The sequence below is a fragment of the Acinonyx jubatus genome, chromosome A2 (genome assembly GCF_027475565.1).
Source record: "Acinonyx jubatus isolate Ajub_Pintada_27869175 chromosome A2, VMU_Ajub_asm_v1.0, whole genome shotgun sequence".
Classification (NCBI taxonomy): Eukaryota; Metazoa; Chordata; class Mammalia; order Carnivora; family Felidae; genus Acinonyx; species Acinonyx jubatus.
This window is the reverse complement of record NC_069383.1, coordinates 36,897,723-36,911,009: the sequence shown is the minus strand read 5'-3', so window position 1 is coordinate 36,911,009 and position 13,287 is coordinate 36,897,723. Positions and strand designations below refer to the sequence as shown.

Sequence of the window (13,287 nt, the reverse complement as noted above, 5' to 3'; positions counted from 1 at the left end):
TTCTCAAGGTAGTTCTTAGGTTTACCTGATCTTAGAACCTTTTTCATTGGGGGAAAATGTTACGGAGGCTGATTATTTGGGAAGAGGAAACATAAGGGCAATTGAATAATGATCTTTAACTTAATTAACAATAAATATTTAATAAGACCCAGTTAGAATTACCTGTGTTACTCTTATGGATCCCTTTTTCAGTTATTGATGAAACAGAAAATACAAATATTTCTTGCCATTTGTGCGTATATAAAATGGCATTTTTCCTCATTATTTCTCATAGACTGATCTTTCTCTGAAACTTATTTTTAAAAATGTATAAAACTATTCTGATGATTTCTACCTTCAGAATGTAGAAGCATCCCATTCCTCAGAGAAAACCAAGAGTGAAAGGGACTCTGAATAATAAAATGGGCAATATCCTCAGTTTTAAAACATTCCCATGCAGTTTAAAACATAAGTAACATGGTTACTTCTTACAACATTCTTCTGTTAAAGATTAGGACAAACAATTAAATGCAACTCACTGAAGGTGATTAGAAAGGTATGTGGTGGGTTCCTAATATATAGCTTTCTTGTGATTCAACATTAACCAAGGATTGAGTATGTAAGGTCTTGGACCTGTTTTTCCTAAACATTTCTTCTCTCAGTAGGTATTTGGAAGGGAGCTAGATAACCTGGAGTGCTGGTATTCTAAATTGCTGGCAAAAGGCCCATCCATATGCTTTAGAACTGAGACCAGCAAGCAAGATAGTTATTCTATTATGAAAACTGAATAGGTCTAACAGGTGTTCTTGCCACACAGCTATAGTTGGGTAAACTGGGACTTGGGCCCAGGGTCTTCAGTGTTTCAGTTATATCTCACTGATTTCTTTTACTGCCCCTAATAATATGGTATTTGTGTAGCAGCATTCTGTAAACATATATTGAGTAAGCTAACAACTAAGATTTTATACTTTAATCTACATAAAGCCCAGTTTGAATCAACATGTGTGACATAGCAATGAAAACAGCGAGTATAATCTTGGGTTACAGGAATACCTATGTAGTACCTAGAATGGGAAACGTTAAGTTCTGCTTTGCTCTTTCCACTTTGGGCCATACCTTGCAAAATGGTGTTTTTATGGGTTCTCTGCTTTTCAAGAAACAGTAACAAACTGGATATTAACCAGGACTCTGTTAAGACTAGAATTGTTAGTTGAAGAACGTAGTTGAAAGACTATGGATGTAAATGAGAAGACTCAGCGAGACTAACCAGTATTTTTGGTGATTCATTCCATAGGAGACATACCAAAAAAAAATAACTGGACTTGTTCAGGTTGGCCAGTGGATGAGAGTGATACAGAAGCATGTTTTAGCACAATATAAGAAAAAGCTTTCTAATGTTCTAAGAGGGAATTGGCTGTGTTGGTGAGCAGTGAACTCTTGATCAGAATAGGTTAGCTTAATGATTACTTGGCATGATGTTGTAGAGAGGAATCAGACTTCACAAGGATGATTGGCTTAGTAGATGTCCTTAAAGGTTTTCTCTGAACCTGACATTCTCTGATTCTCTTATCTCCTCCTTTCACAACCCCAAAGTCTATGCTAGTAGTCTGGTGCTTATTATAAGGGTTCATTTCAAGTCTTGGGGGCACTGCTATTTATCTTTCTGAAAGAATTCTCCTTAGTATTTCTTTCTTTCTTTCGTTCAAATTGGAAGGAAATAATATACTTTTTTTCTATTTCTGAAAAGGAAACCTTTTTAATAACTTTTTAATATTTATAAATAAATATATATGATATATTGCTTATATTGTTCATATTTTATTATCAGCCTGTGTAACTTGTACTGTTTCATAAACTATCATGTAGGCTGAAGTGAACAGATGAAAAATGGTTCTGTATATTCTATTTAGACTAACAAAAGTTTATAGTCTGAGGATCAGTATATAAACTTAGTCAAGCTTTTGTGATGTGTCCTTAAAATGAATTTGTTATGGAATACCTACAAAATGCTTCCTGCCATCAGTTGTAATGATCTTAACAAATTTGTGAATATGAAGTCATTGTACTGTACATTTCTGGGTGATTAAGTTTTAGACCAAAGTAGGTTTTCATATTTATTATTGTTCTAAGTTTCATACTGTGCTTTTCTGGGAAATTAAGTATTTTCATTTAATTTCTGAGTGAGTTAATACGTTAAACTCTGAACATAAAAGTCTATTTGGCTTTGGGTATGTGGGTAGCAAAATATGTGCAGTGTATAGAACTGGAAACATGTTGACACTGTTTATTATACTGCCTAAATACTTAGCTACTCAGGGAAGCAAAACCTGAAAAAAAGATACTGGTTAAACTTGTGGTATTGTATTTTCTAAGCAATTCCTTGGAATCTGTTGTTTAGGTCAGAGATTTTCTCCCTGGATTGCTTGAGAATTGACAACAAAATATTCAAATTCTTTCTATAATTATTTCCCCCTAGATAATAAATACAAATTTACTGAAATTTACCATGTGTTTTTACACTGGTGCCCTGTAGTGCCCACATGTCAAACAGTCATGTGCTTTGAAGAGTCCCCTGGAGATTCTAGGGAAGAGTGGGAGCCAACCATAGTGCCCATATTTATGAGGTCATTTTCAGCATACAACAGTTTATTTTAGTATTTGTATGTCGGGTTAAGTGCATAAACATATGGTACTACCCAGTTTTAGCTTAATTAAACTTCAAAGTTCCTAACAAAAACTATGGACTGAATATAATACTAATCACTCAAAGGATTGTAAAATGAATGCCATGATTTAATAAATGCAGCCAATAATGTTTGGATCTTCAAACAGCTTCATATGTTTGGATCTATTTATCTTTGAGCAGCATTGTCTTTGTTAGCTTGTAATAACAATGATTGAATTCAGAACTAGATTTTGAATCCCAGCATCAATAAATGGTAGGCAAAGATAAAAAGAAATGATGTATATTTGATTGTATAAATCTCTACTTTGAAATTATTAAGAGTATTTTTTACATTTTATTAATAATTTATTTTTTAATTACATCCAAGTTAGCATATGCGACAATAATTTCAGGAGTGGCTTCCTTAATGCCCCTCACTCATTTAGCCCTTTCCCCTCCCACAACTGCTCCAGCAACCCTCCTTTTGTTCTGTATATTTAAGAGTTTGTTTTGTCCCCCTCCCTGTTTTTATATTATTTTTGCTTCCCTTCCCGTATGTTCATCTGTTTTGTATATTATTTTTTAACTTAAAAAAATGCTTATTTATTTTAGAGACAGAGAGTGAGCAGGAGAAGGGCAGAGAGAGAGGGAGACACAGAATGAGAAGCAGGCTCCAGGCTCTGAGCTGTCCGCACAGAGCCCGATGCAGGGCTCAAACTCACAGACCATGAGATCATGGCCTGAGCTGAAGTCGGACACCTAACCGACTGAGCCACCCAGGTTCCCCATCTGTTTTGTATCTTAAAGTTCTCATATGATAGTTGTCTTTCTCTGACTAATTTTGCTTAGCATAATACTCTCTAGTTCCATCCACGTGGTTGGAAATGGCAGGATTTCATTCTTTTTGATTGCCGAGTAATACTGCATTGTATATATACACCACATCTTCTTTATCCATTCATCCATGGATGGACTTTTGGGCTCTTTCCATACTTTGGCTATTGTTGATAGTGCTGCTATAAACATTGGAGTGCATGTGCCCCTTCGAAACAGCATACCTGTATCTCTTGGATAAATACCTAGTAGTGCAATTGCTGGGTTGTAGGGTAGTTCTATTTTTAAATTTTTGAGGAACCTCCATGCTGTTTTCCAGATTGGCTGCACCAGTTTGCATTCCCACCAGCAGTGCAAAAGAGATCCTTTTTCTCTGCATCCTCACCAACATCTGTTGTTGACTGAATTGTTAAAATTATTCTTAAGAATATTTTAATGTAAAGAAAGAATTTTGGGCCATTATTTATATAAAGTTTAAATTTATTTATTTTTTCACTTTTAAAATATTTCTACTATTGTATTTTTTGAAATGTATCTACTAGCACAGTAATAACATGGGTATAATTTGTATATTTTATGTACATATATGTGAATATTGAAAATATTTGCCCTCATAAGGTGTATGGTGTAAACATTTGGAAGCACTGGTCTAGATTTGATTCAATAGAAGTGAAGGGGAAAGGGAAAGACATAATATCATTTTACTTTTTCCAGAAAACCTGAAAAGAATGGGTCTCTGACCCCATTGCATCTGTTCCTTTCCATAACAAGAGCAGGGCTTTGTCATTCAGTTATCGGAAATCACTGTCAAGTTAGTGATTCTTCTGTACTTGGCAGGAATTTATACTTAAATAAACAGAAGTTTCATTTTTTTTAAATATAATTTATTGTCAAATTGGCTAGCATACAGTGTGTAAAGTGTGCTCTTGGTTTTTGGGGTAGATTCTCGTGGTTTATCACTTAACATACAACACCCAGTACTCATCCCAATAAGTGCCCTCCTCAGTGCCCATCACCCATTTTACCCTCTCTGCCACACCCCCATCAACCCTCAGTTTGTTCTCTGTACTTAAGAGTCTATTATGGTTTGCCTCCCTCCCTCTCTGTTTGTAACAACTTTTCCCCCTCCCTTCTCCTACAGTCTTCTGTTAAGTTTCTCAAGATCCACATATGAGTGAAAACATATGATATCTGTCTTTCTCTGACTGACTTATTTCCCTCAACATAATACCTTCCAGTTCCATCTGGCATGATTTCATTCTTTCTCATTGTCAGGTAGTATTCCATTGTGTGTATAAACCACATCTTCTTCATTCATCAGTTGCTGGACATTTGGGCTCTTTCCGTAATTTGCCAATTGTTGAAAGCACTGCTATAAACATTGGGGTACATGTGCCCCTATGAATCAGTGCTCCTGTATCCTTTGGATAAATTCCTAGTAGTGCTGTTTGCTGGGTCATAGGATAGTTCTATTTTTAATTTCTTGAGGAACCTCCATACTGTTTTCCAGAGCAGCTGCACTGATTCTCATTCCCACCAACAGTGCAAGAGGGTTTCCATTTCTCCACATCCTTGCCAGCATCTGTTGTTTCCCGAGTTGTTAATTTTAGCCAGTGTGAGTTGGTATCACAGTGTGGTTTTGATTTGTATTTCCTTGATGATGAGTGACATCAAGCATCTTTTCATGTGTCCTTTGGCCATCTGGATATCTTCTTTAGAAAAGTTTCTATTCATGACAGAAGTTTGATTTTTGTGGGCAAGTTGGCTTTACTGTGTGGCAAACTCTGATCATATATAAAAGTTGTATTTTATTAAAAAGATGGCACATCTGAATCTGTCAGCTGTTGTACTCTGACCTATTTAAGCGTTTTCTTTGTGTCTATATGCTCTGGAAGAGAAGCTTAAGTCTGAGACAAATGGGACTGCCCTTAGGTGGATCAGGTGATTTAATTTCTACTCTTCAAAATGATAGTACCAAAACAACAACAAAACTCAAAAAGACAAAGACCTCCAAAGCTAGAATCCTTTCATATCATTTGGATTGAGAAGTGGATGGGATAAAAGAGTCATTTGATTCAATGACAACCTTTCATTCATTTTAAAAAGAGAGTATTTTATTTTGTTTTGTTTTGCTTTATTTTCTTTTCTTTGTTTTTTATTTTAGAGAGAGAGTGCAAGTGGGGGAGAGGGAAAGAGGGAGAGAGAGAATATTAACCAGGTTCTGTGTTCAGTGTGGAACCCAAAGTGGGGCTTGATCCCTTGACCCTGGTATCATGACTTGAGCCAAAATCAAGAGTTGGATGCTCAACTGACTGAGCTACCCATGCACCCCTCAAAAGCAGATCTTAAAAGATTGAGAACATGAGAACTAAATGCTATTCTAATTCTTTTCATTTTTATCAGAAAAGACCTGAGTCCTTATAAGTCCAATAAAATACATTTCCCATCTCTTTGAGGACATAATGCTATGGACAAATCATTTTTATTCTTTTCTATTTGTGCTCTTTCAACTAGAATTTTACTAGAATATTATCCTTCTTAAAATTGGGTGATGATAAAATTATCCAACAACTTTTGCCAAACGTTCTCAATTATTCAGGATAAAGGGTAGAAATAAGGTAGCTTTTAATGCCAATGAGTTGGTTCCTAAATTTTGTTGCAATTAAAAGGCAACTGGAATCAGTTAGGATAGATTAAGTTCCAGATCTTGCCTCTGCCTCAATTAATCGATTCATATCTCTAATGGAAGACCAAGGCAAAGTTATGATGAAATCAGCAAAACTACTGTATACTGCTGTATTTGCATTACACAAGTATCGAAGAGTCTTAGGTTGCATTGGAAATAGATTCTGAGATGAAGAGTTGCATGTAAAAGTTTTTTTGAGAACTGGTCTCCCGAAATGCACCTGAAAGGAAATGAGAAAGAGGATTGGGAAGAGGGAGAAGCTGGCATATAGTACAACATCAGTGGAATCTGTAGGGAGCTCTGGAGCTGGGATGTCCCTTCAGAGTTGTTCCAAATTGAAGCAGGGGAGCCTTTGTTCCTCTGTATGAATTGGTCCTTGACTGTTGGTTTTCCCCTGGGAGGGGCCTTAACCTTAAGTCAGGTAGTTCCTTGTGGCCAAGAGACACGACTGTGAACTGTCAACAGATGGTATATCTGACAGTTGAGGGAAGGAGGGAGTCTGGGTGGAATATCCAGTAGCAACTACACTTAATAAGGTAGCACAGTATTCTGTGCTCAGCCATACAAAATACAGAATAGCAGCTTGGCAGGGAGGGTGAGTCTTTGTGGCTTATGGCTTCTTCTACTGGCAAGATTAATTAAAACTTTGCTTACCAGACCTGTTACCTATGAACCATCAGGGCAAGCACAGAATATTCACACATTACCCCCTTCCCCATGTATCACACTCAAAACCAAAGCTTAAATATTGTATTTGAGAGTTGAACTTTAGATTTCTTATCCAAGAGATTGTTGTAAATTGGAAAAATACTTTATCTTGATGCCAATTGCTTATCACAGAATTAAGCTTTAACATTATGAATTTCTAAGTTTTGAGTCACCTCAAATGGGTTCTAATTTTTTTGTTCTAAAATAAAGCTTATTTTTAAGCTTGAAAATATTTTTTTGTTAGATAGCTGGTTTCATGTTAATCATTGAGAAGGTGATATTTCTTTTGACTGAGTTTGCTTCTAGTTATCACACTTGTTTAGATTTGGATAACATTAAGAGTCTTAGAGCTGGATGATTCTCTACCCTCTGTTAACCAGACAGTTCCTAACTGTTTCTTTTAAAAAAAATTTTCTTTTAATGTTTACTTTTGAGAGAGACAGGCAAAGCATGAGCAGGGGAGGGGAAGAGAGAGAGAGGGAGACACAGAATCTGAAGCAGGTTCCAGGCTCTGAGCTGTCAGCACAGAGACTGACATGGGGCTCGAACTCATGAACCCTGAGATCATGACCTGAGCTGAAGTTGGTTGCTTAACCGACTGAGCCACCCAGGTGCCCACCTAACTGTTCTGAGAAGGAAGCTTTTGATCAGCTTTCAGACAATTATGTGTCACTGAGATGATTCTGGAGCAATAAAGGTTGACTTTTATATTAATAAAATTAGATCTAGCAAACTCAAGACTTGGTTTTCTAGAAATATAAACCCATGTATTTTTATATTTATAGACCTTGATAAGGTCCATCTTAACTCTATGCCATTAAGGGTTGAGTGCAGCAAAATGACTTGAATTTTTTCATTTTTTTTTTTTTTTGTAACAAATACTTACTAACCTTTGGGGAAGGTAAACGTGAACACCCATTCTGGTGATAATCAGTTTCTATGGGAACATCAAGTGGGTAGGAGAGAAGGTGTCCTGGAGGAACTAACATCTGAGATGAATCCTTTAAATTGATTCAAAATCAGTTATGTTAAAGGCAGGGATATGACAGGGAGGGTTTTCTAATTAAGAGGGGCAATGGGTGCAAAGGTCTCAGTACTTGTCTGTAGTTCATGATGGCTAAAACACAGGCTATTTTTGTAAGTATCATTAAGGAGAAAGGAGGTTAAGACATAAACAGAGGTGTGATTATAAAAACATGTATTATGAGCACACAAGACTTTATCCTAAGAACATGGGGAGCCATTGAAGTGTCTCCAGCAGACCTTGACCAGATTTGCATTTTACATTGATAACTAGCTGCAATGTGGAAAGCAGTTGGAGGGGCCCAGAGTGAAGGCATGAAGACCATTGAAGAGACAAAGAAGAAACTGTGGGGCCCCAGATTGTGCAGACACAGGGAGATGGGTGGGGAATGAACAGATTTGAGAGGCTTTTAGCAAGAATGTTGGGTTTTGGCAAGTTACTGGATGTGGGAGGATAACAAGAAAGGTGACCTGCCTAAATTCTTGATGCAGGCACATAGAGAAGAAATGGATTTTTTTTTTCTTCCTGGTAGGTGGGTTGGAGAGGTGACAGGTTTATTCTGTTTAAGATCCATTGGTATTCTAATGCAGCCTGAGGTAGAGATTGAAGTACATGTAGACATATTTGCATCCATTTTTTACTATTGGGCAAAAGAAAAGACAAGATGGAGAGCTGGAGTAAGGGAAAGTGTGAGAGAGAAAGGAAAGAAGTAAGGGGACCTAATTAGAATTTATAAGAAAAAAGCACCTTATTTCATTAGATGTCAGTTGGAGGTACTTAAATAACATTAAATAAGTATGGCCATTATATTAGTGTTATCATTGCTACCAGTAAGGATCAGCCTGCATGACACAGAGAGGGAGCTCCTCCATAGATAACACTCTACTGCCACAGCAGTTCTACTTCTGTTTGTCTTGAATCCTGTTGTTTTGTGAAAACACCTCAGTTTGGTGAGAAGACATTGTAGGAAACAGTTGACATGTCGGGTATGCTGGTATATATTTCAAATACTTTTAGCAGTGGAAATAGTATTGCCTATTTTGAGGGTTTTCTATGACAAGTGGGAGTTTCTGATTTCTTTTTGTATGATTAAGGATATCTGTAAGACAATTAAAAATACATCTTTAAAAGCAATAGAAATAGCACCACCACTAAAATATCTGGTAGAATTTATTACCAGAAATTGTTTCTTTCCTTTGTTGGGGAGAAAGGAGTGTTTTCAGTTTTGAAACATTTATGAGATCATTAATTTGTATTTTTCCAGTGTTGAAGCTAGTCAAATGGTACTAGAGGCCTTTTCTTTTGCATATACATTACTTAGAACCTGTGTACCATATGCTAAAATGTCTGTGTAAAGGTTTATGATACATACATTGTCATTTCAATATATGACTGCTATAGAACCACTTATTTTCTGTTTTTTCAGTCTTTTGCCTCATTTCATCCTGACCACAGCCCCCACACATAAAACACAAGTAGCAGTCCACAAGCATTGTAAACCCTAATAAGCTACTCAAAAAGTTTCAGGGTGAGTCATCTTTTCCCAATTGAAACTTCAGACACTTTATTTTCCCTCTGGGCAATAGGAGAGGTACAATGGGATGAATAAACATGCTATCAGGTGTGAAAAGTCAGGACTTGCGTTAGCCCTTAGCCCACTGTCTTCTGATGTCGTAACTCCAGTTTATTTTATTGCAGGTATTAAATATGTGCAAGTTCTGGCCATCTATTTTCAGTCTGGCCTGTGATCACAGATTTGGTACTTCTGGATGTGGGGATTGGATGGATCATGGCTGATCGTGAAAGTTAAGAGTTTTTGATTCCCAATTCCAAGTAAGTCACCTTCATGTAATGAATTATTTTATCCTAGGAGATGCAGTCTTTATTAAATCGTTTTAAAATTACCCCAAATAATACCGGCTTGCATATTCTCTCTTATCTGTTTATGTTCTAACCATTCTCACAAGTTTCATCATAATAAGTAGAGAAATATCATTATAATTATCCTGTAAAATTTCATGATTAATGTGCACATCTAATTAAAATAACTTTACTAAATATTTTTTCCACTAAATAATTTTATTTTTCTTAATAAAAAACACTTTTAAGCCTCATTATAAGGAATATTGAGATTATTCACAAAGAACTAGATTTATAGCCTCTGCTGCTGTACTGAAGACAGTACATTTAATGAGCTAGAAAGTCTGTGATCAGTTTTAGTAACGGATTTCCCTTTTTCTTAAATTGATTCTTAGGGACAGCAGTAGAAATTTGACTTTGGAAAGAGATAAATAACCATTTCCAGGAAGATTCTTGAATGTAGAAGTGTTAGTAATATGTAGATGTTACATATTAAACAGGTTAAACAAAGGTGTTCCTCTTCAAGTCTGAGAGTTTGTATTTATGAATAATATTGTCCTTTAGACATTAGGCATTACATTTAGGAAAAATAATGTCTATGTAAACACATCGGTTAAAAAAATGTACTTTCGCTTACAAATATCAATACTTGTGACTGAGGCAGTGAGGCTTCCAAACATAAGATATTATGAGGTAATTTAAAATCCTTTAGAAGAGCAGTAGGAAGTGCCTGATGCACAGACCCCTAACTGTGAATCTCAAGATGATATCCTACAGGATATCATTATAGGAAATGCTAGAGTCTAGGGTAGAACTAATAGACTTCTAATATACTAATACACTTCGCCAAGCATAATGAGCATCAGTTCTGTACCTCAGGTGGGGCTAGATGGAGTGTGATCACGTGGCCACAGATAGTGCTATAAAACCACCGCACTTCTTATAGTTTTATTGTAGATCACTATCTTGTCTCCTACTTTCATTCTTCTGTGACCTCAATTGCCTTCTTGTGCTTACGTGTTTTAATGGAGGAACTAGCAGCCAATAAATTCCTGTTCTGCTTTTGATGCCTTCAGGGGTCCACGTATTTATCTTGTCCCTCCCCACCTACTTCACTTTGAAACTATTTATTCTGCTGTATTCTTGCCACTTTGCCACTGGAGAAACATTCACCTCAAATACGTGATCCACTGGAAAGTATCTTTTCAGATTCAATTTGAGGCATATCCTCCTTCAGCCCTTCTCTGATATTCCCTGGTTAGGGCTAACCACTCCAGCCTTGGATCCCTAATAAATGTTGTACCTATTTCTTTTATAACCACATAATCCTTTATTGCACTCGTCCTTCTTCTCCACCTCCACTCCAGAATATAGGTCCGTCTGGGATGGGAAGTGTGTCTTACTCATTCTTAATGCTCCTGTGTCTAGCACCATGCCTAGCCAATTCCATAATGACACATGTATATATTTATGCTTTCTGTTTTCTTGGACAGATTATTTAAAACAGGCAAGTCTGATGGGTAGGGAGATAGGCACATCTAGTTCATCACCAAGTTTTGCCTCTTCTGCCATCTAGACATGTATTATTTCCAAGTTTTCTGTCTTACTCTCTCCACCCAAGTTTAGGTTCTCATCTTTGCTGAATATTAAAACTGTCTCTTTATCATACTATACCTTAAAAATTGTTAGGAGGGTAAATTTATCTAATGTGTTTTTTTTCTTTTTTACCACAATAACAGCAACAACAACAACCCATTTCCCATTAGTCTTAACTCACATCCATCCTTCAAATAGCTGACATAATCATTTATTAACGTACAAATTTTTAATATCCCTCCGTAGTTTATAGGATAAATTATGAGATCCTTAGAATGTTACACAAGATCTTTTGTGACCTGGCCCATAATTCTCTAATTTCCTCTCATGATTTTCTGCTCTAGCCATATTATGCTTTATATATTGTTCCATACAGTGCAGTTTCTTGCCTTTGTCTTGCTCTTTTTCTCTTCACTTTTCTGGCAAACTCTTATTCGTGTGCAGCAAATTATAGAGATTAAGAGAGAACAGATTCATATCCTGGTTCTACCACCTATTTATAAACTCTTGAAGCCTGGAAAAGTTGCTCACCCTTCTGTGCTTTAATTGTCTCATCTGTAAATCAGGAATAATAATAGTATCTGCCTAGTAAGTACATAAATGTAAGCTATTGTTTATTTTATTCCTTAAGACTTAAAGAATTCTACTCCTCTAAGAAACCTTTTAGGATTTCCCAGGATGGGTTAGGTTTCCTTCCTACATGCTCCATAACATTTTGTGTATCTCTGTTCTTGGACTCAGCACATTTTGTGTGGTCTCTTTATGTAACTTCCTTCTCACCAAACAGTGAGTCTCTTGAAGGAAGAAATCATGTTTTCTTTAATTTAATATCTTTAGCGTAATGCTTGTTCAGAGTAAATTCTCAATAAATGTTTGATGAATGAATGAGTTGCATAGTGGGAGGAACTCATGCTTTGGCATCAGACAGATATGTTCAAATACAATACTTACTATCTCTACATCAACTAGCAGGTAACTTAATTTTTTTCACACTATTTCCTTACGTATAAATAGGGATGATGCACCCCTTGCTTTTAGGATTAGTGATAGTATGTCTGTTGGACACTACTGGAGTGCATGGAAATTGTTGTTATTATTATTTTCCTGAAAATATATAATAATTTTATCTCAGATTTAGAGTTAGTAGGCAGATATACTTTTTACCCCTTGGAGAATCATCTTAACTCTGAAGAATATATACTTTAGTACTTAAGTTTTTCAAAAACTAATCTCTTATTGAATTTCCCCTGGAGTCTCCATGGCTTGCTGAATTCCCGTATTGTCTGTTAACACTCAGTGGACATTTAGCATTTTTCCTTGCAGTTTTACCAATATCATTATGTTTTCTTTGTGAAAATAGATAAAAAGACTTTTGAGGACAACAATCATGTCTTATATATCTTTTTATTTTCTTTCTATCTTCCCTGTTCATTACTTTTCCCCACTTATCCTAATATAAGCTAACAGATCGATAAATAGATGTGGATTGATAATGATGAGTGGAAGCCCAAGAGCAGGCAGGGGTAACTTGAATGTTTTGGCTCTGGGAGAGTCCATCTCATTTTAAGTAGACCCTCATTCAACAGTTAATGCAAAGATTAAATTGGACATGGAGGGGAACATAGAAGAAATATAAAAGATGGTTCCTTTTCTGCAGGAGCTGACAATCTACTTGGCAAGATAAAGCATGCCCACCCTGAAATGTTAAGGAACAGCACTGGACGGAATGTAAATAAGCCTATACAGTGTTCAGAGGGGGAGAAATTAGAAATTCATGCAGGTGAAGTTGAAGTCAGGAGATTGTTGGAAGGCTCAAAGGGGAAAGAGACAGAACCTTATAGATATTTGAATGCTTATGATGTGCCAGGCATTGTGATGAGTGATGAATGTTTATTCTCTGTGTGTGTGTATGTGCACCTATGCATGTGATAGGAA

At 36.3% G+C, this 13,287-nt stretch overlaps 1 long non-coding RNA gene across 2 annotated transcripts in view; it reads left to right on the top strand.

Annotated features, from left to right (window-relative positions):
- The window catches only part of LOC113604116 (uncharacterized), a 426,541-nt gene that overhangs the window by 10,814 nt on the left and 402,440 nt on the right, over positions 1 to 13,287 (top strand). For both annotated transcript variants that reach the window (XR_008296712.1, XR_008296713.1), the window contains exon 2: positions 9,595 to 9,729. This is a non-coding gene — a long non-coding RNA (uncharacterized LOC113604116). The remainder of the gene's footprint in view (positions 1 to 9,594; positions 9,730 to 13,287) is intronic.